Here is a 9,570-nt window from a genome sequence, read left to right on the forward strand (position 1 = left end):
TGATGTGGTCAGAAGGTCAGTGAGTGGGCTCACTCGCAAGCTCCTTCATGAGTGGAGTCAACTACATTTGGAGAATGGAGTCCTGTACCGCCAAACACCAGAAAGAAAACAGTTAGTCCTACCCACCAAGTACCGGTCAGTTGCCCTAAAACATCTCCATGACAACATGGGGCACGTTGGCACAGAACGTGTGCTCCACCTCGCCAGGGAACGTTTTTATTGGCCACACATGAAGAGATGCATAGAGGAGTATGTCACAAGAAAATGTAGTTGCATAAAACAAAAGAAACCCACCACACACATACGCGCGCCAATGGGTGGCCTGACTTCTGCCTCCCCTCTCGATCTGGTTTGCATAGACTACTTACATCTGGAGAAAAGCAAAGGAGGCTATGAGTACATTCTGGTAGTAATAGACCATTTTACCAGATTTGCTCAGGCTTACCCAACTAAAAATAAATCGGGACAAACTGCAGCTGAACGGATATACAACGACTACATACCTCGTCTGGGTTATCCAAATCGTCTCCACCATGATCAAGGACGCGAGTTTGAGAACAACCTTTTCCGCACCCTTGGACGGCTGTCAGGGGTCGGACACTCACGAACATCCCCATACCACCCACAATGTAACCCCGCTGAGCGGTTCAACCGCACACTACTGCAAATGTTACGGACACTGACAGACAGAGAAAAGGAGAGATGGAAAGAACATCTGCCACAAATGATACACGCATATAACTGTACTCGCCACGAGTCCACCGGATACTCACCTCATTACCTGCTGTATGGGCAACACCCCCGTCTCCCCGTGGATCTCTTGTTTGGATTATTGGGAAACACCGAATCAGTGACACACAAAGGATATGTGGATAAATGGTCAAAAAGGATGACGGAAGCGTACAAGATTGCAAACAAATCCAGCCTGTCATCAAGTGCAAAGAACAAGTCCTACTATGATCAAAAGGTGAGGGGTGTGGTCCTCAGATCAGGAGATCGAGTACTGGTTCGAAACATGGGTGAGCGAGGCGGACCCGGTAAGCTACGCTCATACTGGGAGAAGAGGATCTATGTGGTGAAGGAGCAGATCTCAGACAATCCGGTATATGTCATTCATCCTGAGGGAGACCCAAATGCAAGGAACAGAACCATACACAGAAACTTGTTACTGTTAGTAAATGACTTGCCTGTTGAGAGCCCAGCACAGTCAGCTGATTCTGTTGTAACTCCCCATCAGAGACAAAAGCAACCTCAACAGAGGGCAAGCTCTGCTGACAATGATGGAATACCGGATACTGATGATGATGATGAGTGGACAGGAGGTTATTGGCTGAGAACACCTGTAGTCAGGATGGAAAATGATCAAGATGGACATGGCAGATCAGCGGCCTCAGGGAAAGAGCAAAGTCCAGTGTCAAAGTCATTTCCTGCAACAGTGCCTGGTCAGACTCCAACGAAACCGACCATGACCCACAAAGAATGTCCAAATACATTACCGACGAGAGAAACTGGACCTATGGACACATACTTACCAGATGGACGAGAGACACCTGAAAGAGACAATACACACACAGATGAGACAAACCTACCTGAAAGAGACAATACACACACGGATGGTACAAACCTACCTGAAAGAGAGCATGAACAAAACATTCCTGTAAAAGAGGATAAACAAAGCTCAAACGACAGAAAAGTGGAATTAGTGGGAGATGAATCACAGACAAGTGAACAACCTGATGTCACTTACCTACCTCAGCTCCAGGATGGGAAAAATGGACATGCTGAACAAGTACAGGAGGGAAGACCGAGTTATCCCTCTATTATGACTTGGCCTGTGGAAGATGCACACAGAGAGGTTAGGAGGTCGACCAGAGAGAGGAGACCGAGGCCGATTTTCACTTATGATTCACTGGGCCAACCTTCAATACAGACCCATGTAGATTCCATTTCCTCACCGATTACCTCGGGCCCCCTGCCTTTCATGCCACACATAACCAGACAGTTCATCCTACCTGCTTCTTACGCACCACAATTGTACATGCCCTACACATACTACATGCCAGTCACCACACAAGTTTATTAGAAAAAAAGAAAAGAGAAAAAAAAAAGTTTTTTTTGTTGTTGTAACAAATGTCGGGAGCCATTTTTGTTTGTTGGGGTGGATGTGACACTCACAAAATATGTTTTTGAGATGATAACTTTTGTTTCTTTTCTTTCTATTGCAATTGTATTTTATTTTATTCCGATTTATAGAATTGAATACTAATGAGAGATTACAAAGAAGCACAATAATATGCTGTTTCATAAAATGGACACAGGGTGGCAGCACCCACTATCAGCGGCACTCTGGGACTCTTAGCAACGCGCAGAGCAAGGTGAGCTCATAATCCGAATGAATGGAGAATGAGCAAACGTTGTCCTGCGTCGCTGATTTCTATCTAATATTTCCAATATTTCCAGGTTAGTTACACGACTTTTAGGTGACTACAGATGTTTATAAGCTAATATGAGTCCCCGGTGATGTGTGGTCTGTAAACTAAAAGTATGTCAAATGTGTAAACGGTTAAGTCTGATGGTACGTAGCTAAGAAAATGGCGGCCGACTCCGCATCAATTGTTTCTTTTGTTTGTTCCTTGCGGCTCCGGGGCATTTGTGAGTTATTGCTGTGTGTGTGTAGTACAATGTTTAAAGGTTAGTAAGTTATTTCGAATGTATAGAGTAAGACCAGTTACGGCTGCAGCCTTGTTAATGGCACACGTTAATATTAGACAATGATACAGTGTCAGTTCATAGGAGTGGGCGCCAAGTTATGAAACAGATATGTTTATTGAAGTTTGTGTTCATGTAGTGTGAATGTAATACAGTTTAACTGCAAATGAGATTTATTCTGTTGTATAAAGTGAACACTTATAAAATGTACAGTTAGTACAAAAATACTCTTTAGATGAGAGGACAAAGATGTGATTTAAAGGGAAAATGTTTGTTTTTGGTTTTATACAAATTTTGATAAGTTGATGTTTGGAAAATATGTGAGGATACATGTATGTGAAAACAGACCTTGGAAGAATATATGGCTTCATGTTATCCAAATGTGGGTATAACCTGTGCTTCAATGTAAAGCAGAAAAAATAACAGAAAATAATTCATGATTGCAGATTCAAAGTTAAAATGAAGTTAAAAAAATAAATATAATCCGAATGAATGGAGAATGAGCAAACGTTGTCCTGCGTCGCTGATTTCTATCTAATATTTCCAATATTTCCAGATTTCCAGCACTCCTATCAGAGGATTACACATATATATCTGCCAGCGGAGACCTAGCCGGGACCCGCTACACATGTTCAGAAGAAGTGGTGTGAAAATGTAAACAGGTTTGTGTAAGTAAATTGCTCAGTGCAAGGAAAGAGAAGTAATGGGAACCGCTATTTCTTTTTTCATGTGTCTAATAGACATGAACAAGTTCTTTGAAAACCATCTATGACCTTTGAAACATGTCTACTCTTCATGCCCTGTGTTAACTATGGTTTCACTAATAATAAACATATAAGCATCCATATTTGTCCATGTTGATTAGAGTATTAAAACATGTTGAGTATTCATTTAAGGTACATTTAGAACAGATAAAAATATGTGATTAAGTTGCGATTATTTGCGAGTTAACTCATGACAATCCAGCGATTAATCGCGATTAAATATTTAAATCGATGGACAGCCATAAGTTAAAATGACTAAAATTAAATGTAGGCTTACGCTTGTAACTCATCAGTGGACTTTTCTTGTCTGTATAGGCTATATTCACACTTTTCTCATTCTCACTAATTCAATATTTTAAAGATCACTGCATGCTAATCAAACGATTCGTCGGACCCGAGTAGGTATCAGTCTTTGCTTTCATCTTTCTCTACTGAAGTCCACACTGCCAAATCCTCACACTTACACAACAAGATCAGCAGCGCTCCAGACATGCGTAATCTCTTCAGAACATTTCATTCTCTCCTCTGTCCCCCTCCTCCACCTCGATAACATTTGTAAATTGCTTTGGATAAAAGCATCTGCTAAATGATTAAATGTAAATGTAAATAAGCAGAGTAGTGTTTTAAGTGGCAAACGGTTCAGTGTTTGTCTGTTTCTGCATCATCTTGACTCTGGAATTGGTTCAGACGTAGAGAACAATGTAGGTACAGCTATTCCAGCAGTGATTCGGTAGCTGTAGCTCCACGGATCAGTTCAGTGTCATCAAAGCATCCTCAGTGTGGACAGAGAATGGTTGACTTTGAAGCGCAACACTCTCTGCATTACATCTTCTGTAACCTGATGTTTGTCATGTGCTCATCACACAAGAATTCACTACAACCTTTTTGTTTATTTCCAAGTTTTTCACAGAAATGTTGTTAAGCCTGATTGTGGATGATGTCACAGTGGTGGACGTGTCTTATCTCATCAAACTGGACTCGTCGTCTGCTCAGTAACTTCCCCATTCAACAGCGGCGTCACAATCGTTGGTTCATTCACTCCTTCAGCTGCGGAATCTGAAAGAAAATCACAGAAATTAAAGTGAAAGAAGCAGTTCATCTTTTTGTTGACCTCAGACAATAAGATTTTCAGTGAATAAAGACTTAAATTTCTGCTCTTTTCCTCACAAACAGCATGATCAGGAATATGTTTTGTGGCGTTTTGACCATTTTAAGTTATCAACAGATGTGATAACTGAACATGAATGGGTTTCTTTTGTTATAATAACCAGCTGATTGCACATTTGGCCTTACTTCAAATGTACAGAACAGACACTCAAGAAATAGTTGCTCTTATTTTTGATTAAATGTGCAATAAGAAGAAACACCGTAAAGTCACATTATAAAGTTTTGTCTCAACAATTAAACACAGAGAAAATAATGCAAAAACTCCACTGACATGACCACTAGATATGCTTTTTTTTGACATTTTTGAAATTTAACAAAAATTATTTTCATTACAACATTTTGCAAATTCTTAAAACTCTCTCTTGAAAAAAAACCACCCTTAGTGGTTCATGCTGCTCATATAATCTGATATTCACAAACACAGACAAGTGGAAAACCCTGTTGAAGTCTGTTGCATAAATAAATAAACACACACACACACACACACACACACACATTTGTTTCTGTGAATTGTGGGGATTTTCCGACTCCTATTACTTTTATACTGAACAAATGATATTTTCTATCCCCTAAACCTAAACCTACCTCTTACAGAAAACCTGTTGGCATTGTTACACTTTCAGATAAACATTTACTATTTTTAATAATTGTTTTCCCTCGTGGGGACCACAAGCTGGTCCTCACAATGTCAAACATTTCAGGTTTTAATATCCTTGTGGGGACATTTGGTCCCCACAATGTAGCATAAACAAGCACATACACACACACACATATTAATAAAAGCTGTCCTACTCACTAGTGACAGCCACATTGAATCTTCTGAATGTGGTCTGTTCGTTATTGATGATTTGCAGTTCAAAATGTCCAGAGTCTGTGATTCTGATGTTTCTGATGGTCAGCGATCCAGTCTTCATGTTCAGCTTCAGTCGGTCTGTAAATCTCTGTAAGTTCACAAGCCACTGAATGAATTCTGTTTGCATTTTCAATATCACATACATTTACATGAGATTTGTTTTTTTGTTTTTTTAATGTAATGGCTAATGCCGTAAAGTATACAGGGAATCCTCTTGGTCCAGATTTATTATTTAGATAAAATAATCAACAGTCAAATACAAACTGAGTTGTAAACAAACATTTTAGTTAAATTTTTTATTAATTTACTCTTAATGAAATAAGCCACTTTTGTTACTACAGTTGGTTAAATATAAACATTTTAACAACTGCGTCATAAAATTTAGTGGGTCCATGAAACGACTAAAAATGTTATATTATTCTGCCGGGCCAGTAGATGGCAAAGTCACTTTGTAAAAAAAAAAAACACTATCATTTTCACAAATTTGCATTTTTGTTTTTCAGAAAACTTATACCTTGAAACCCATTTTCAAAAGTTTGCTTTTCAGCAAACCCCCCACAACACTTTTATTTAGTAAATGGACAGTCAAAACGCATAAAATGTCTTGTTTTAGTTGAAAACTGTAAATGGATTAATAAAGATGTAGCCTTAAGAAATGAAGATACATTAAAATTAAGTAATCAACATTGTCAAAGACAATCTATGATTCCTTTTCTCGTCTTCTGACTTATTTCTCCTCAAATTATGCCTATTCATTCATGCAATATTACAGCTTTAATCTCATAATTGTATAGGCTTTATTCTCATAACATTATGAATGACATGGTCCTATACTTGCAAGCAGTCTAAAAGAAATGTAATATTTGAGCACTCTGAGAATGTGTTTCAGATCATAGGCACACTGGAAGAGTTGAGATATACTTACCATTGACAGTAAGAATGAATCTTTTGTGTTTGGTTTTTATAGTGCTTCTGCTGCTGGTGTTTAGTTTATAGAGTCCAGAGTGAATAGTTCTGACGTTACTGATAGTGAGATCTCCAGTTCTATCATCCAGCATCAGTTTGCTGCTGAATCTCCCATCAGCACCCGCAAATGTACATGGCCTTCTGGTGCCTCCACTGATTTCAACAATGCGATTGTCTTCAGTTTCATAGCACCACTCAATCATTTCATTAGCATTTATTTCAGTGAGACCAGTGCGTAGAGTTGAGGAATCTCCCTCCGTCACCGTCTCTTCCTTTTCTTCACCTGACACAGCTTCACATAGAAACAAAGAACAGAAATGTGTTCATGAGGGTCAAAGTCCGTGTCAGGAAAGTCATTCGGTCTCTCAGGCAGCTGTTTCAGTCGAGCAAGTGGAGCTGTTTTGAATAATTTAGAATATGAAAATTTGAAATGTCATATTTCCAATGAAATCTGACACCAACTGACTCATAAATTGTGTTTCTCAAATCATTTAAAAAACTGTATTTGATGACTTTATCAATCGGTGACAAGCTCATTTATTTATTAATGCAGGAGTAGAAGGCAAGCAGCTTGTCAAACTACAGATTCAGAGTACTGGACTCTAACATACTGTAAATGGACAAACAAGTGACTCGAAATAATTAAAGAAGGTTTGGAGGAGATGGATATCTTGTTTAAAGTAAATAATACTTACCCACTTGCTTTTTTAATTTAGAGATCCTTTGGCGATAGTAAATCAGAGCCAAAGCTGCAGCCACAAGCAGCAAAACAGGAACTAAAACCCCAAAAAAGATTCCTACTATAGCACCTGAAGAAAGACCTGGATCTGGGACAGCTATAAAGAGAGTCAGTGAATGTAATAATCTGAAACGACTTCACATGTATGCTAGCAATACCATATGCTGAGACTTGTTCATTCAGTTCCTCACCATTGACAGAAAGAAGGAATCGCTGTGAGCTCTCATGGCCTCTGATCTGGAGCTCATAAAGTCCAGCGTGTTCAGTTCTGCTGTTCTTGATAGTCAGAGATCCGTTCTGATTCAGCTGCAGGCGATCTCTGAATCTCTCATCAGCATTGTTTAATGAGATTTCACCTGTTTCACTGTCGATTTTAGCTAGGAGGATTCCTTTATCTCCAAACCTCCACAGCATCAGAGCATCTTTGTGCATTTCAGCATCAATATGTAGAGTGACAGGATCTCCTTCTGTCACTGATACTGACACTGATTTCTCTCCATCCATCTCAGCAACCACACCTGCAAACAAGCAGAACGTTAAAGGTCCCATGACATGCTGTTTTTTGGATGTTTTTATATAGGCCTAAGTGGTCCCTAGTACTGTATCTTAAGTCTTTTTCCCGAAATTCAGCCTTGGTGCAGAATTTCAGCTGCTATAAGCCAGTCCCACAATGAGCTTTCCTTAGGACGAGCCATTTCTGTGTCTGTAGCTTTAAATGCTAATGATGAGGAGAGAGGCGGGGCAAGATGGAGGGTGGGTGTGTGTCCTGCAGCTTGCGGCCATGGTACAATGCGCTAGTGATGGGAAGTTCGGATCATTTTACCGACTCGGACCTTTGAGTCTCGTTCAGCAAAATGAACGAATCTTTTGTCGAGTCATTTCGTTCATTTTAGCAAAATATAATTCAAATGTTATGTGTTACTTTCCAAACACATCTACTACTTATGCAAACGTTTATCACACTACAAACAATACTAAACTATAATGCTATAAGAAACAGAAAATATTACTTAATTGTTTACCTGGGTCTTTAGTCTATGATTAGCGCACCACCTCTTATCTGACAAGTGTTCGGATTTGAGTCGTTCGTTCATCACGTGACAGCCCCGTACGCTTAACCAATGCAGCCTGAGCCGGAAAGAGAATTGATTAGTTCTTCTATATCGAGTCTCGGGTTTGAGTCGTTCGTTCATCACGTGACAGCCCCATACGCTTAACCAATGCAGCGTGAGCCGGAAAGAGAATTGATTAGTTCTTCTATATCGAGTCTCGGGTTTGAGTCGTTCGTTCATCACGTGACAGCCCCATACGCTTAACCAATGCAGCGTGAGCCGGAAAGAGAATTGATTAGTTCTTGATCGAGTCTCGGGTTTGAGTCGTTCGTTCTTTTGTCACGTGACCACTTGCCGGATCAGTACATATCAAATAGGCTACTATAAAGTAAAACTGTATTTTTTGTATGTTGGATCATATTTAAGAATTATCATAAAATTATCAAAATATGTGTAATAAGCATTTTCCTAGAAATAAAAATGGTCTGTTCATTTTATTTATTTTAAAGCTTATTTATTTTATTATAAAAAAAAGCCTAGCTTGTTGTGCAGTATTTTGTTTTAGTTTTTTAAGGCTCTGTGGCTTTAGTATATTTTAATTTTCTTGTATTTTTTATTTAAATAGTTTAAATTCATTTTGGAATAGTTATCCTCTTTGCTATAGCTTTTTCTGGCACAAAAATAAACAATAAAAAAACAATTCAGGAGTGTGTACAGAGTGTTAATGTCTAAAGTGTCATATGTTACAAAAGTATAGTAAGTAACACTATAGTCCAATCTAAAGGGTTAACTCAAAAGACATAAATACAACAAGGTATTGTATTTTATGAAGATTAGACTAAAAAAAATAAATAAAAACAAAGCATAACAAGTCAAGTCTGCTTTGTCAATTCTTCCACGTGTGCAGTACATACATACAGAGAACTGAAATTGCGTTACTCTCAGACCCTTGGTGCATACAGTTAACATTTAAGACACTGACAGTAGACGTTCAAATACAGATAAATACAGTTTAAACATATGTACATACAACTATACAGATATACAAATGAGGACGTTGTAGAAAAATAAAAAAGAGATAAAGTGGCATAAGGCACATGGCAGAATAGATAGAGTGCAAACCAGTTAAATAAAACAAAACTGTGCAGATATATGTGTAGTGCAAGAAGAGCTTAACCAACTCGTTATTATCTTTTTTTACCATATGGTGTTATGGAAAAGAACCATGTGACAGAAATTAAAAGCAATAATTTGAGACCAGAAAAGCATCACATAACTGTAAGAGTAAATAATAATACTAATAATTGTAATAATAATAAT

This window comes from Barbus barbus, assembly GCF_936440315.1.
Source record: "Barbus barbus genome assembly, chromosome: 3".
Lineage (NCBI taxonomy): Eukaryota > Metazoa > Chordata > Actinopteri > Cypriniformes > Cyprinidae > Barbus > Barbus barbus.